The sequence below is a fragment of the Tupaia chinensis genome, unplaced genomic scaffold (assembly GCF_000334495.1).
Source record: "Tupaia chinensis unplaced genomic scaffold, TupChi_1.0 Scaffold000475_1, whole genome shotgun sequence".
Classification (NCBI taxonomy): domain Eukaryota; kingdom Metazoa; phylum Chordata; class Mammalia; order Scandentia; family Tupaiidae; genus Tupaia; species Tupaia belangeri.
In genome coordinates this window covers 225,994-243,252 of record NW_006159984.1, presented here as the reverse complement: position 1 = coordinate 243,252, position 17,259 = coordinate 225,994, and the positions used below count along the sequence as shown (strand labels likewise).

General features: G+C 35.7%; 1 protein-coding gene across 12 annotated transcripts in view; it reads left to right on the top strand.

Annotated features, from left to right (window-relative positions):
- The window catches only part of GPR174 (G protein-coupled receptor 174), a 62,313-nt gene that overhangs the window by 8,566 nt on the left and 36,488 nt on the right, over positions 1-17,259 (top strand). For 8 of the 12 annotated variants that reach the window (XR_003550601.1, XM_027774728.1, XM_027774725.1 and 5 more), the window contains exon 2: positions 1,687-1,783. The gene's annotated coding sequence lies outside the window, so the exon portion shown is untranslated. The remainder of the gene's footprint in view (positions 1-1,686; positions 1,784-17,259) is intronic. The other 4 variants (XM_027774726.1, XM_027774724.1, XM_027774721.1 and 1 more) reach the window with 1 other exon arrangement.

Below are 17,259 nucleotides of genomic sequence, written 5' to 3'. Positions count from 1 at the left end.
CACACACATGAGAGAGAGAGAGAGAGAGAGAGAGAGAGAGAGAGAAAGAGAGAGAGAAAGTGAGGTTGGGGATTTGAACCATAGTCAGTCATTTGGAAGTGTCCAGCACCTTAACCACCCCACCCCCCACTAGTCTTGACATGGTAAGTTTTAACAAAAAAAAAAAAAAGATTTTTTGTCAGAAAATAAGATAAATATATATGGCTTTAAGTGCAAGTTAAAATCAATACAAGTGAAGGATTCATACAAAAAAAGTTCTTTTAAATAGGAGTGAGGGTATAGGTTATTTTCTACACAAAGTTGCCCTATATGTATCCTTGCAATGCTTGTAGGTAGTGTTCTATGTGGGGTGATTTAGGGGCACCAAAACTTCCACCTCACCTTTCTCTGTTCCACTTTACCTAATAATATCTTGCCCAGGTTTGCCTAAAATGTCCCATAGTAGACTAAATTCTTTAAGGCACTGTGTCTCTAGGAATCTCCTAATGAAGTGAAAATATTACGAGAAGTGATTACATATTAGCTGATTAACTGTAATCATTCAGATAAACTACATTTCACTTTACAAAGTGAAGGAGATAAAACACAGAGAAAGATACATTTTAGTTAGTAGAAGGGGGAATTAAATGAACACAGAAGGGGATAATCTTAGGTGGGCAATATATTTAAATATATTCTGACAATCCAATAGTAGGATTACCTAAGAATGTACTAATCACCAGGAACAAGTGTTCCTCTTACTTTTATTTTTTGCAATAGTATGGGAACCAGTATTCTTTACTATGTGAAGAGAAAAATCACCAGCCATCAAAAACTTGTGGACTGACAGTGAAACAAGAAACTTGTAAACTCAATGATAAATTGATTACTGCTAAGTGTGAAGCAAGTCATAAAATGAAAGACAGACATTGTATATTCCCACTCAATACATATCAATTGTCTTAAATCTATGGCAGAAACTGAAATATTGGATGATATAGGCACAGAGAGTAAGTGTGTTACCAGAGACAGCATGGAAGGAGGGTGGGAAATTGGGAAATAACAGAGGGTTGGAGGGAGGAATCAAGGGGAAAAAAGAAAGAAGTAAAACAGTTAAGAAATATAAAATAAAAAAATTTCTGTTGAAAATAGTAGATATACTACTATCTTTGATTTGGCCAATATTCGGTGTTTGTATTCTGGATGAGAAAATTCATTTTGTATGCCATAGTGATATAAAGTGCTGACAACTAATGGTCATCTAGGTCTCTTTTCAGGTGTATTTACTTATCACTGAAACAGTTATGGTCATTTGGACTCTTCAGAATAGATCCCTGAATGAGAAAAAGACAGCTTCTACCCTTCCACTGTGTTGTGAGTTTGACTAGATGCTGTGGAATTTTTCTAGTATAGTTCATCATAGTTAAGAGCTCCTTGTGACTAGGGTGGGACTTGTGAACCTTGCCACTGACATTTCTACCTTCTCTTACCCTTTCCAAAGACTTCCAGACAAACAGATTTGTCAAATGATAAAGGGATTCCCACTCTATTTTGCTACCACTAAGGGCTAAGTTTAATTCTCTCCATATGTGTCTTTGCTCATGGTAATCCACTTTCCGGGATTTTAGAATCCACCTGCTAAGTTTCCCTGTCCACTCAGGCTATTCTCCATGCTGCACCTGATCATTGCTTTTTTTGTTCTTTCAGGCATGCATGAATTAATCCAGTCAGATTCCCCACAACTTCCTCAGGAGAACCCATTTCTCTGATTAAGAAGTTTCACCAGCATTGAAGAAAACAGTAGGTACTCAATATCATCTTGACATCTGTCTTGGCAGCCTTTCTAAAAAAGAGTGACTTTTTACCTTCTGGGCTGTGGGCAGATTCTGAGAGCTCTCACTACTCATCTGTTATACATCTGCTAATCCACTTGGTAGAGTACCAGGTAATACCCAGGTTCTAGCAATCAAGGCACGTGCTCTTACAGAACATGAAAGGTCATGGTTTCTGGAGTATTTTGTACAATGTGGCTTTCTTTTTAATAGTGCCTGAGGCAAAAGGAAAAATCAGTAGGACTGATCCTGTCTTTATTTACTATTTGAATATGTTCATCATGGATATTTGCATTCATTTTGAATTTATAAAAAATATTGTATCAAGGAACCAGCTGGTAGCATGGTGGCTAAGATGCTCGTCTCTCACATAGTCAACCACAGTTTGAGCCCTGGACCTGACAGCTTGAAATGCATGCCAGGCGCGTGTGGGAGAGTGCCCAAAATCTCTAGAGAAGAATGGAGGAGAAGGGATTATGGTGTGACCATCCCCCTGGGGATTATTTGTCACTTTCTCTCTATTTCTCTCTAGTGAGTATACACATTAAAATCTAATATAGATAGATAGATAGATATAGATAGGTAGATAGATGGATAGATAGAAATGAAAGAGTATTTATTCTCATTATTGAGTGTTTTGTTATGTTTTGTTTTGGCAAGTCCTTAAGTTTTATGTCTAATGAAAGTGCCTTGCTCATCTTACCTTAGTCCTGGTCCTATTTTTTATGGGCTGTTCAACCTATTCCTTAGACTTCAAAATGGGAACTGAGAAGCCAGGGTACATAGCCTTTATTCCCATTGTGAAATTAGTTCTTTGTACCAATTACATAAATGTTTCCAATATTAAACTTTTAGGTTATATATATCTTACTAGCACATGCAACCACTCTCTCTATACATAATAAAGAGTGTATGTTCATTGAGGAAGGAGATACTATCAGCTTACAGGAAAATTACAGTAGCTGTTGGGGAATAACGTGAATGTGAAGCTAGTATCTACTCACTGACTGGTAAGTCTTAGGTTAGGGACAAATTTAGAAGATGCAAATATCAGAGTGGAGAGTATTTGTTATGTTCACTTGTGTCTCTTTGTCTGGATGCCTGTTTTTGTAAAAACTGTATTATACTACCAGCAACCTGGCTATTTAATCACTGTAAGGGGATATATCCAGTGCTTAATCCGAGTTTTAAAAATCCTAAAGAAAATTATAGTGCAAGTCACTTAAATATGGGGAGAAAAGACCCTAACCACAGTAACATAAGTTTATAGGTTCAATCAGGAGGTCAGATTATGTTTTCATTTTTGTTCACATTAATATATACATTATCATCAGCAAATAACTTTCCATTTCTGTGTCAAATTAAATGTATTGTTTCTTTTCCCTGTTCCTCTCCATCTCTCCCACTACTACCTACTCTTTATTATCCCTCCCTTGATATCTCTTGTATCTACAGTTGTCCTCCCTGCTATTATACCTTCCAATCTTTAATTTCTGCTATAAAGCACAGACATTTGCTATATATTGAGTGGGGACATACAAAGTCTGTCTTTCATAGTCTGTTTTGCCTTGCTTAGCATTAACTCTGCCATATTCATCTACTTTGCATTGAATGTCAGGATTTCATTGTTTTTATGGCTGTGTAGTATTCCATAGAGTATATATTCCACTTTTTTTTTTCAATCCACTCATCTGTTTTTTGATATTTGGCTTGATTTCCATGTCCTAGAAATTGTAAATAATGCTGCAATCAACATGAATGAGCCATTGTTTTTTCTGCCTAAGGATTTTCCTATTCTTTGGGTAAACACCCAAAGAGCTGAATTACTGGGCCTTATGGTAGTTCTATTTGTAGGTTTCTGAGGAATCAGCATATCATTCTTCACAATGGTTGTACAAATTTACATTTCTACCAACAGTGTAGGAAAGTTTCCTTTTCACCACACCCCCTCCAGCACTTTATCATTCTATATTTTTAATAAATTTTAGCAATTCTGACTGCGTTAAGTGATATCTCGTTGTGGTTTTGCTTTGCATTTCCCTTATGATAGATGTTGAGCATGTTTTCATATGCTTTTTAGCCATTAGTATGTCTTTCTTGAAGAGAAAATGTATGTTCTTTGGAGAGTTGTCTGTTCACTAATTTTCCCATATTTTGATTGGATTATTTTTTTTGCAGGTAAGCTGCTCATGTTCCCTGTATGTTCTGGGTTATCAGACTCTTATTTGAGGCACAGTTTGCAAATATTTCCTCCCAATGTGAGGGTTCTCTTCTCATCTTAGTTATTGTTTCTTTTGCTATACAGAAGAAATTTTAGCCTAATGTAGTGCCACTTCTTTATTTTGGGGATTATTGCCTGTGCTTTGGAGGTCTTCTTTAAGAAGTCTTTGCCTATTCCAAGGTCTTCAAAAGTTTTCCCTGGTTTCTCAACTAGCATTTTTATTTATTTATTTATTTTGAGAGGTTTTCGCTATAGGGTGCATGCGCTCGCCAGACAGACAGAAAGAGACAGAGAGACAGAAAGCGAGAAATCACCCCCTAAGGGGGATGGCCACGCCACAATCCCTTCTCCTCCATTCTCCTCTCGGGATCTTGGGCATGCACGCACATGCGCCCGGTGTGAGTTTTAAGCCACCAGGTCTGGGACGTGAACCGCGGTCAACTACGTGGGAGTCCAGCAACATAGCCATTATGCTAACTGCTGGTCCCCCTCAACTAGCGGTTTTATATGCTGAGATTTTTTTACTCAAAATTCATTTTGACTTGATTTTCGTTAACGGTGAGAAATAGGGTCCAATTTCATTCTTCTACAGGTGGATATTTTCCCAGCACAATTTGCTGAAGAGATTTTCTTTTCCCCACTGGATTATCTTGTGCCCTTTATCAAGGATGAGTTTAATTTATGTTTTGGGGTTTATTTTGGGGTTCTCAATTTTGCTCCTTGGTCTGCCTGCCTGTTTTTGTGCCAATATCATGCTGTTTTAATTATCACCGCTTTGTAATATGTTTTGAGGTCAGGAAGTGAGATACCTCTTACTCTATTTACCTTGCACGCTATTCTCATCATTATATGGAGTCTTTCATGATTGCCTCTTCTATTTCTGTGTGAAATATCTCTGGTAGTTTGATCAGAATTACATTGAATTTATGTATTACTTTGGATAGGATTGACATCTTACTTATACTAATTTTCCAATCCAAGTACATGTAAATTTTTAAAAATTTCTTTTTCAATATTTTATAGTTTTTCAGGTAGAGCTCATTGACTCCTTTGGTTAGATTTATTCCTAGATATCTTATTGTTTTTATGGCTATTGTAAATGAGGCTGTTATTTTCAGTTCTCTCTCAGTTTGTTCATTCTTGGTGTATAAAAATGCTATAGATTTTTCTATGTTAATTTTGTGTCCTGCCACTTTATTGTATTTATTTATCACTTCCAGGTGTTTGTTTTTGTATGTGTGTGTGTGTATGCTTTCAGATTTTTTATGTATAGAATCATATCATCTGCAAATAGAGATGATTTAACTTCTTTTCCTATTTTAATTCCTTTCGTTTGACTCTCCCATCTGATTGCATTGGCTAGAATTACCAGTACTATGTTGAAGAGGAGTGGAGAAAGTGGGAAGATTTTTCTTGTTCCAGTTAATTTTGGAAACATTTTTAACTTTTCCTCATTCAGTATGATATTATCTCTGGATGTATCATAGATGGCTTGAGGAATGTCCCTTCTATGCCAGTTTTGCTAAGTCTTAATCAAACAAAGCAATTAACCATGAGAATTAAGACTTGAATTAAGACCAGTAGTTGGCATAATGGCTATGTCGCTGGAATCCCATGTAGTCAACCACGGTTCAAGTCCCAGACCAGGTGTCTTAGACTCACTCAAGGTGCATGTGCGTACATGCCCAAGATCTCGAGAGGAGAACAGAGGAGAAAGGACTGTGGCATGGCCAACCCCCTGGGGGGTGATTTCTCACTTTCTGTCTCTCTGTCTCTCTCTGTTTTTCTAGTGAGCACACATGCCCTGTAGCAAAAATCTCTCGGAAAAAAATAAAAGAGAGAAAGAGAGAGAGAGAATTAAGACTTGAACTAACCAAAGTTAAAGATCTGGAAAAAAATTATAACTGACAAAGAAATTTGGCTATATTTGTTACACACATCAATTTAACATAATAACCTACAATATGACTAATAAATATCACATTATAGATTTCTGAATCTCAATTCGTTTTGGAACACAATATGTCTATAATACACACATACATAAGTACACATATACACATAAAATATCCATACATTTATTTTAAACATAATATAAATAAAATTTAAAGTACTTGATTTGACATTGTTTCCCAGATAATTTAACATATTAAATAGTAGAGATGAACTTGTAATTTTTGCTGTCTTTTTAATATTAAGTTGACAGGCTAAACATTGGCTATAAGACATTTCAGCAATTTAAGCCTAATTGTTCTAATATTTCTATTTTGGCTATTTCAGGGAGCCTTTGTAAATATTCAAAATTTATTTCGAGGTAAAGGAATTTAATTTAGAATTTGATTTTGGATAAATCTTGTCAAATATAGCAAAAGAGCTTAAATATTTGACTTAACTGTCAGCAGAAAATGAAAAATGGTTAACTCAGTGTCTGTTGACACCAAAGCTAAAAACAGCATACATGACAGACTACAGCAGCCAGATATGACACTGAGATAACAACAGAACAACCCAGAGAACAACATATGGATCGCATATAAAATGTCCTTTATAAGATTTAATTTTTATCACTTTTAGTCATAAATCATATAAATGAACCATAAGAGAACCAAAAACCAAACTTTAGGAAAGTCAGTCTTATCTAACAGCACTTAAAACTTTTCTTTAACCATTTTGTCCCGATTTTCTGTAACAAAATATTACAGAAGTCTAGTCACTAATTCATTTTTCCTGTTGGTCAGATATCCACCATGTAACATAACACATAAATACCAGCTGTTTTATTAACCAACTACATTAAAAAAGTATGATATTGTCTGATCAATAAATTTCTGGACAAAGTCTATATTGGAAACTGCAAAGATCTTTACTTACTAAATTCTTTTTTTTTAACCATAGTTGAAGCCATATGTGAACTTGAAAATCATTAAAATTAATTTAATGACCACCCTTTGTATAAGTTGAATGGAATTACTTAAAGCCTTTTATCAAATATAGACATACACCATACCACATAACATGTATACATGGACACACACACGGATACAAAAGATCTCAGTTTTCTGAAAAGTTCTTAATGCTTCTTCCTCTGCCCCCCCTCCAAAATGAGAATGCTTCATATTTTAACCCTGCCAAGTCCCTATAGATACTTGTATCAAACTGAAGATCTAAGAGTTGTCTTGATCTGTTCCACCCTAGCTTCTGCAGCCTTGCCAATCATTGCTTATCTTGATACCTCTTGCAAAGAACTGAAACCAGTCATTTCTCCCTGCTTGCCCAGAATAAAAAGTGCTTAATTCGGTTAATCTTCATTGATGTAATCAGTGATCTCCAGTTGCTATGAGAGAACAATGGACAACAAGAAGTTCCACAGGTACCTTGTGTGGTCACCTGCTGCTCCTGGGGTCACTGGAAGCTCTACTTCAGATCCTGCTTCTGATACCAAAACTGTCGAAAGAAAAATAAACCAGTCAACTTAACAGAGTTTTAATTGAGCACATCCTAACATGATTTAAGTTGGGCAGTTGTCCCCGGACTTCCAGACAACTCCCAGTTTCTATAATTTGAATTTGTAAAGGCCTGTTTTCTGCTTTATCATGTGGTCAATCTTGGAAAATGTTCCATGTGGGGGGTGAGAAAAATGTACATTTTGTGGTTGTTGGGTAAAATATTCTTTAGGTGTCTGTAAAGTCCATTTTATATATTGTGTTATTAGGTCTAGTATCTTTTTGTTTAGGTTTTTGTCTAAATGATCTGTCCAGAGGAGACAGTGGGGATGCTGAAATCCCCAACTATTATTGTGTTATTATCTATGTCTCCCTTGAGATCTAATAGTCTCTTTCATGTATTTGGGTCCTCCAGAATTGGGAAAATAGATATTTGAAAGTGTTCAGTCTTCTTGGTGAACAAGTCCTTTTAGTACTACATAATTTTCTTTTTTGTCTCTTTTTATATGTCTTGTATTAAAATCTGTTTCATCTGATTTCAGTGTTGGAACTTCAGTTTTTTTGTTGTTGTTGTTTCTGTTTGCATGGAATATCTATTTCTAGCCATTCACTTTTAGACTATGTGTGTCTTTATCAGTGTGTTATGTTTCTTGTAGGCAGCATAAAGACACTTCTATTTTTTATCGACTAAGCCAGTTTGTGTTTTTTATTGCAGAAATTTAATCCTCTAACATTCAATACTATCATCCACATTTGTGGACTTATCCTTGTCATTTTGTTAGCCATTTTCTTGTTCTCACATTTCTGTTTGTCTCTCTCTCTCTCTCTCTCTCTTTTTTCTGATACAATACTCTCTTCAATACGTCTTGAAGAGCTGGTCTAGTATTGGTGAATTCTTTCAGTTTTTGTTTATCTGAGAATACTTTTTTTTATCTTATTTGAGAGATAATCTTGCTGTATATATAGTATTCTTGGTTGAATTTGTTTGATGTTTTAAATATATCTTCTCATTCTTTTCTTGCTTGCATTGTTTTAGTTTAGAGGTCTGGTGTTAGCCCAATGTGATAACCTTTATAAGTAACTTGACATGTCTCTCTTGTCATTTTAGAATTTTATCTTTGTCTTTGATTTTTACCAATCTGGCTATGATGTATGAGGGTGAGGTGGGGGAGGACATTTTTATGTATGTTGATTCTATTGGCATTCTTTTTATTTCGTAGGTCTTAATTTTTCCATGTTTCTCTAGTTTTGGAAAGTTTCCAGATAGAAATGATTGAAAGAAGTTTTCCATGTCCTTAGCAGCTTCCTCACCTTCTGGAATATCCATTATATGGATATTTGGGTATTTCATCTTCTTTAGAATATCCAGTATATTATCCTCATTTTCTTTGTTTTGTTTGTTTGTTTATTTGTTTTTCATTCTCTTTTGTAATTTGGTATATGTTGGAGACTTTGTCTTCATTGTCAAAATTTCTTTCTTCTTCTGTTAATTCTTTTGAGGGAGATATTAATTTCCTGTACTGTATTCTTCATTTCCAGAAGTCTTGTTTGATTCTTTTTCAGCATGTCTATCTGTTTATGAAATTCATCTTTCTTTTTCTGGAATTGATTGTTTTCTCTTGCATCTCATTCAGTGTTGTCACTATGAATGTTCAGAATTCTTTTTCTGACATTTCCGTGAATGGTTTTGTGCTTTCCATCATTGGTGAGAAGCTACTGCACTCACCTGGGAAAAGAATTAGCTCCTTGTTTTCTCATATTTCTTGAAGATCTGCACTGGTTTTTTTTTATCATCTGATACAATATTCACTTTTTTATACTTATTGGAGTAGATTCTGTAGTATTGGAAGAGGGAATTGTATCCTTAATTATTTGGTGTGATCAGAGAGCAGATTAAGTTTATACTGGTAACATCTGGTGATTGATTCTTCTAGCAAACTTTCAGCTCTTCATGAGGTAGGAACAAGCTAAGGAGATATAACTTAGTGTGTACCGAACACTAACTTTCAAAAATAACCCTGGGAGGTGAGGGTACACTCAGGAGAAGAGAGATGAGAATAGGTACATGTCTCCTTGTGGGTTGGTGGAGCCTAGGCAGCAGGGAAAGCTGGGTTGATAGAGTACAGTAAGCTCCAAAGATAATTATGGGAGGTGTGGATACATTCATCAGAAGAGGCCTGCCTAGACCTGGCCCTGGTGTAATGCTGGGAATTGGGCAGGTTGAGCTTAGGCAGCAGGGAGTGCAAGGTGGGCACAATGCTGCAAGCTCTGAAGATAATTCCAAGAGATGAGGATGTATTCAGCAGAAGAGACCTGCTGAGACCAGGCCCAAGGGTCCTAGTGATCAGTTTGAGCCCAGGCAGCAAGGAGCACTGGGTTGAGTGCTTCTAGTCCCAAAGATAATTCCCTTCAATACGTTTTTTAAGGTGCCCTGGCCAGAATTCAAATAAGGTGGTCGACGATGTGGGATATGGCTCCCTTAAGCACTAGGCTATGAGGCCAGTGCTACTTTTTCTTTCTTTCTTTCTTTTTCTTTTGTCTAGTAGTACTTTCACACAAAATGGGAAAGAGCCTCTACTGAAGACAATTTGAGTCTTTTTACCCTTATGTAATCAGGATGAAGCCAATTGAGACAGAGAGACAAGTATCAAGCACTTGTACATAGCATATCATGTCTATAACATTCATATATTAGTGATTTATGATAGTCTATGCAGCCAGTAGTATACTTACATTGTCAAAAGTTATTATCCTATTGACTCAAAAAAAGTACTATGCCTCTGTTGGAGGTATTAACAGATAAAAGTGCTAGTTGATCTTTGTATTCCTGTTGTGATATGAAATTCAAATTCTCTGGGAGAAATTCAAGTGCATTTTACTTATTAATAGCTGTGGGGGGGGGCATAGGTGGCATAGTAGTTACAGTGCTGGATTCCCACGTGGCCATTGTGGTTCGAATCCTGGACCCAGTGGCTTAAAAATCATGCTGGAAGGGGCCAGCAGATGGTATAATGCTTATGTTGCTGGACTTCCACATAGTCGACCATGGTTACAGTCATGGACCTAGTGGCTTAAAAAACTCATGCCAGGCGTGCTCGCATGCCCAAAATCACAAGAGGAGATTGAAGGAAAAGGGATTGCAGCATGGCTATCCTCCCTGGGGAGAGATTTCTCATTTTCTGTCTCTCTTTCTCTATGGTGAGCACATATACCTTATAGCAAGCATTTCTCTCAAAACAAAACAAAAAAATCGTACTGGAAAGCTAAAGTGAGACAGACAGAAATAATTGAACAAAAAACAACCAAGAAATTGGAAAACAAAATGGCAGGGACAAATCTACAAATATCGATAACATTGAGTGTTAATATATTAAATAATCCCAATCAAAAGACACAGACTGATTGAATGAATAAAACACAGAAGCCCTCTGTTTTCTGCCTACAAGAAATGCACCTCGTGGAAAAATAAATATACGGACTAAAAGTAAATGACTGGAAAAATGTATTTCAAGCAAATGGGAATTTAAAAAAGGCTGGAGTTGTGATACTGGTATCATACAAAATAGGCTTTAAGACAAAAACTGTAAGAAGAGACAAAGAAGAACATTATACAGTAAGGGCTAATTCCCCAAGAAGATATAAATAGCATATATATATATATATACACACTCGACTCAGGAGCACCAAAATATGTGCAAGAAAGACTGATAGATCTCAAGGGAGAGAGAAAGTGCAGCACAATAAAATCATTGAAGATCTCAATACCCCACTATCACCTTTGGACAGATTGTCAAGACAAAACAACAACAACAACAAAAAAAAACCAACAACAACAAAAAAAAAAAAACAAGAAAGGTACAGGATCTAAATGACACTGAAAATGAAATGGACTTTGCAGACATTTATGGAACTTTTCACCCAAGAACCACAAAATATACATTTTTTTCTCACCCCCTCCCATAGAACCTTTTTGAAGATTGACCACATGACAGGGCATAAAATAAGCCTTTAAAAATTCAAGGAAATAGAAAATATATCTAGCATCTTCTCCAACCATGATGGAATTAAACTGGAAATTAATTTCAGAAAACTCCCTCAAAAATACACAAACATATTGAAACTAAACAACCTACTCCTGAATGACTTTACAACCACTGAAGAAATTAAGACTAAAATCAAAAGATTCACTGAAACCAACAACAAGAATTACTCAAATTTCCATAATCTATTTGGCACAGTGAAAGTTGTCACAAAAGGGAAGTTCATAGCAATAAGTGCACATAGGAAAAAGATGAAAAGGTGGCAAATAGACAACCTAAAAACTCACCTCAGGGAACTGGAAAAACAACAAAAACAAAAAAATGCCAGGAGAAAAGAAATAATAAAGATTTGAGAATAAATAAATGAAATAGATAATAAATGAACTATACAGAAAATAAATGAAGCCAAAAAAACTGGTTCTTTGAGAAGACAAATGAAATTGATACAACATTAGCTAGACTAATTAAGAGAAAAAGGAACCAGATAAGTCAAATTTGCAACAAAATAGGCAATATTATGACAGATATAATAGAAACATAAAAAATCACTGGAGAATACTAAGAGTGACTATACACCAACAAACAAGGAAATCTGAATTAGATGGTTAAATTTCTGGACACATATAAGCTATCAGAAATCAGGAAGACATAGAAAGCCTGAATAAACCAATAACAAGTAATGAAACTGAATCAGGGAAAAATAACCTCCAGAGAAAGAAAAGTCCAGATCCTGATGATTTCACTTCTGAATTCTACAAAACTTTTAAAGAGCTAACGCCTTTATTACTCAAACCATTTCTAAAGATCCAAAATGAAGGAACCCCCCCAAATCCATTTTTTTTTTTTTTTGGAGAGATTTTCGCTATAGGGCGCGTGCGCTCGCCAGACAGAGAGAGATATAGAGAAAGAAAGCGAGAAATCACCCCCCCCAGGGGGGATGGTCACGCCGCAATCCCTTCTCCTCCATTCTCCTCTTGGGATCTTAGGCACGCACACACACGCGCCAGGCGTGAGTTTGAAGCCACTGGGTCGGGACACAAACCTCGGTCGACTACGTGGGAGTCCCCCGACATAGCCATTATGCTAACTGCTAGTTCCCCCAAATCCATTTTATGAAGCCTCCATCACCCTCATCCCCCAAACAGAGAAGGATATAACAACAACAAAAACCTTACAGTTTTCAATCCATTCATCTGTTAGGGGGAATTTGGGTTGGTTCCATGTCTTAGCAATTGTGAATACTGCTGCAATAAACGTTGATCCCTGGCTTTTGACAGAAAGTGGAAGAATATGGAAGATTTACTGCTGAGTTAAGCAAGCCAAGGCTATGAAAGAGAGACATTGTATGTCTCCACTTAATATATACCAAGTGTCCACACTCTATGACTGAAATTGATTGACTAAAGGATATACAAACACAATAAATGGGTGTAAATACCAGATAAAGTGTGTGTGTGTGGAAAAGTAGGGCCTGAGGAAGAACATTTAGAAGAAAAATACGGAGGCGAAGCATTAATGGGACAAAGAAATGTGGTATTATCTGTTGAAGATATTTTATAGTTTAATCAACTAGACTAGGGAGAAATGTTCACATATTGAAATATTCACATTGTAAACTAAATAAGGTGATTGAATGTATAAAAAATTAAATAAAAAGATGCTTCTCTTTAAGAAAATGATGTGGAGTGAGAAATGAATATTAACATAATAATACCACAATTAATTATTTTTAATAATTTCTGAACTTGGAAGTTGAGCAGCTCTAGAGAATCAGGGTAAATATGCTTACTCTGGACTGAATTAAGCCAAAATCCAACAAAGATGATGTTTATTTTGTGTAGATTTTGTGCAGATCTATTTGTCTGCCTTATTCATTTGCCCAATATAAAATGTATTTTGATAGAAAACTTTTCATTTTAAAAATACCATGGATTTCTTTTATTCCTAAAACAAGCAATTAAAATATACATATGATATGAAATATTTGCCCCCCAAAAAAGGGGAGGGACAAGTGAAAAGAGCTTTTTTTATAATTATTTTATTTATTATTGTTATTTAAAAAAATTTCCTGTAGGAAATGCACATTCATCAGAGATAGAGCAAGTGAAATAGGGAGAATGTGAGAAGAAAGCAAACCACCATGTCTGGATCTAGAACTGCTCTCCACCATGTGGGACTCCAGTGCCTTAACCACCATGTAACCTGCTGGTCGAGCCTAAATCAGGAGGATCATGAGTGTGAGACTCATCTGGGCAAAATAGCAAGACCATATCTTAAAAAAAAAAAAAGAAAAGAAAAGGCAAGCCAGTTGTGGTGTTGTGTGTCTGTAATTCTTGCTGGAAGACCGAGACAGGATAATCATGACATGGTGAGACCCTGTCTTAAAAAAAAAAAAAAAAAAAAAATTGATTATACACCACAGCCAGGGAGGCTTTATTCCAGGGATACAAGAAGAATGGTCCAACATATCTAAAACCATAAATGTAATACACTTTATTAACAGAAAGAAAGAAAAATCTTATGATTATGTCAATTGGTGCAGAAAAAAAAGTACCAAATCCTTTCAAGATTAAGATTCTCAGCAAAAATGGTATAGAAGGGATATTACTAAACACAATAAAAGCCATCTATGAAAAACCCATAGCTTACATTATACTAAATGGGGAAAAGCTGAAAGCCTTTTCACTAAAAACTGGAACACAAGCCTTCTCAATTTTTCTACTCTTTTTCTTTTTCTTTTTTTAAATATACATTTTTAATTAAATTTCTTTTATACTTTCAATCACATATGTCACTTAGCTTGTAAAATAAACATTCCAACATGCATACATTGCTGACCAATGGTGCTAGAAAAACTGGATATCCACTCTTTTTCCACGTAGTACTGGAAGTCCTAGCCAATGCAATCAAACAAGAGACTAAAATAAAAGGTATTCAAAGAGAGAAAAAAGTTAAATTATCCCCATTTGCATATGACATGATTATATACACAGAATACCAAAAAATAATGCACAAAAATCTCCTAGAAGTGATGCATGAATACAGTAAAGTGGCAGGATACAAAATCAGTATTCAAAAATCAACAGCAATTCTATACACTAACAGTGAACTAACTGGCTGAGGTAAAATTAAAGAAAGCAATTTCATTTCTAATAGCTACAAAATAAAGAAGATATCTAGGAATAAACTTAAATAAACAAATCAAAGACTTCTACAAGGAAAATTATGACAAACTAGTTAAAAAATCAAAAATGACACGAAAGAATGAAAAGAATTCCCACATTCCTGGATTGGAAGAATTGATATAATTAAAATGTCAATCCTACGCAAATTAATTTACAAATTTAATGCAGTCCCAATCAAATAACCAGAGATATTATTCATAGATTTAGAAAAAAGAATCAAATAATTCATCTGGAAGCATAAAAGACCTTGTATTTTCAAAGCAATACTGCACAAAAACGATGAAGTAGGAGGCAACTCACTCCCTGACCTTAAAATATATTGCAAAGCTGTAATATTCAAACAGGATGGTAGTGGCACAAAAGCAAGTATGTGTACCAATGGAACAGAATAGAGAGCCTAGAAATAAACCTCTAAATGCACAGTCAACTGACGTTTAACAGGCACTAGTCAATCCAGTGGAGAAAAGAAAATCTCTTTAGCAAATGGTGCTGGAAAAACTAGATATCTGCCTATAGAGAGATGAAAATAAACCCCTATTTTTCACCATTAACAAATATCATCTCAAAATGGACCATAGTTCTAAACCTAAGGCCTTAAACTATATACCTACTGGTGAATAACACAGGGAAACTCTTGGAGACATCGGGGTAGACAAAGGTTTCTTAAATAAGACCCCTAAAGGAAAGACAATATTCTCAAAATTAGGCAAATGGGATTACATCAGGTTAAAACATCTTCTGCTTAGCAAAAGAAGGAATAATTAGACTGAATAAGCAACCATTGGAATGGAAGAATTTATTTGCAAACTATGTTTCAGATAAGGAACTATTAACCTATACCTATCAACCGGAGTATACAGGGAACTAAAGCAGCTTACCCAATTAAAAAATAGGTAAATGAGCTAAATAGACAACTCTCTAAGGAAGACATGAACAGCCAAAGATCAAATGAAAAATACTCAGCATCCCTTATTATAAGGGAGATGCAAATCAAACCCACAATATCACCTAACCCCAGTCAGAATGGCTAAGATTAAAAAATAAATAAAAAAAAAAACTGTAAGTGCTGGTGAGGCTATGGTGAAAAGGAAACTCTCCTACACTGTTGGTGGAAATGTAAATTAGCACAGTCACTGTGTAGAACATATGGAGTTTCCTCAAAGACCTACAAATTGATCTACCATATAATACCAAAATTCTATTCCTTGGTGTTTATCCAAAGGATAGGAAAACATTCAGAAAAGTACTTGCACATTTGTGTTTATTGTGGTATTATTCACAATTGCTAAGATATGGAACCAACCCAAATGTCCTAGAACAGATGAATGGATTGAAAAATCATGGCACATATACACCATGGAATACTATTCAATCGTAAAAACAATAAGACCTTTGCATTTGATAAAGTAGAAAAATATGCAAGATTTACTGCTAAGCAAAGGAAGCCAGACTATGAAAGAGAGGCATCGTATGTTCCTACCTAATATATATGAAATGTCTGCACTCTATGGCAAAAACTGAAAGACTGGAGCATATGAAAACATGGAAAAGAATTCTAAAGGAAAATTTCAAAAATTTCCTGAGCAGTAGGAGTATAATTGGAATACACATTTAACCTTTCAAAGTGATCATTTAGGACAGGCAAACTCATTTGAATTCTTGATTTCTGATATATTTATTTAAAAAATAATAATCTATTGTCAATGTGGAGAATCCATGTTCTTTTTTAAAGCGATTTTTGTTGTAGAGCGTATGTGCTTGCCAGAGAGACAGAAAGAGATAAATCACCCCCAGGAAGGATAGCACACTGCAATCTCTTCTCCATTCTCCTCTTGGGATTTTTGGGGATGCACACACACATGCCTGGTATGAGTTTCAAACAACCAGGTTCAGGACTCAAACTGTGATCAACCACATGGGAGTCCTGCAATGCAACCATTCTTCCATCTGCTGGTCCTAAGAATTTCACATTCTAAAAGTTTCAACTCATTGATGTAATATAGAAGATGTGTCTCTGTGTGCATGTGGGGGGGGGCAGTGCTTTTTCAGTGACTTTTTCCAGTTGTAGAGGTTCAAAGTGGAAAATGTCACTCATCCTCCCAGACAAGGGAGATTTGGGGGGAGATCAATATCTTAGTGTGGTATGTAAAATATGTTGATGGCATAGTTGGAGAGGTTATGAGTTAAAAAAAATAGGTATAAAGAGCTAGGGATAAAGCAAAGCAATGCAGATCAGAAGTCTGTTACAGGGAAGTTCAAAATAAGAGTCAGAGAAGGGAGAGGGAAGAAGCTTAAAGATGACTTTAAAGTTGAAATTTTGACACACCAGCTGGATGGAATGGTGAAGGTGCTATATTCTCACATGGCTGACCTTGGTTTGAGTCCCAGACCTAGGGACTTGAAAATCATGACAAGCACATGTGTGTGCATGCCCAAAATCCCAAGAGGAAAATAGAGAAGAAGAAATAGTATCATGGTCATCCCCTTGGAAGGTGATTTCTTACTTTCCTTCTCACTGCCTCTCTGTGTCTCTCTGGTAAGTGCAGGCATCCTATGGCA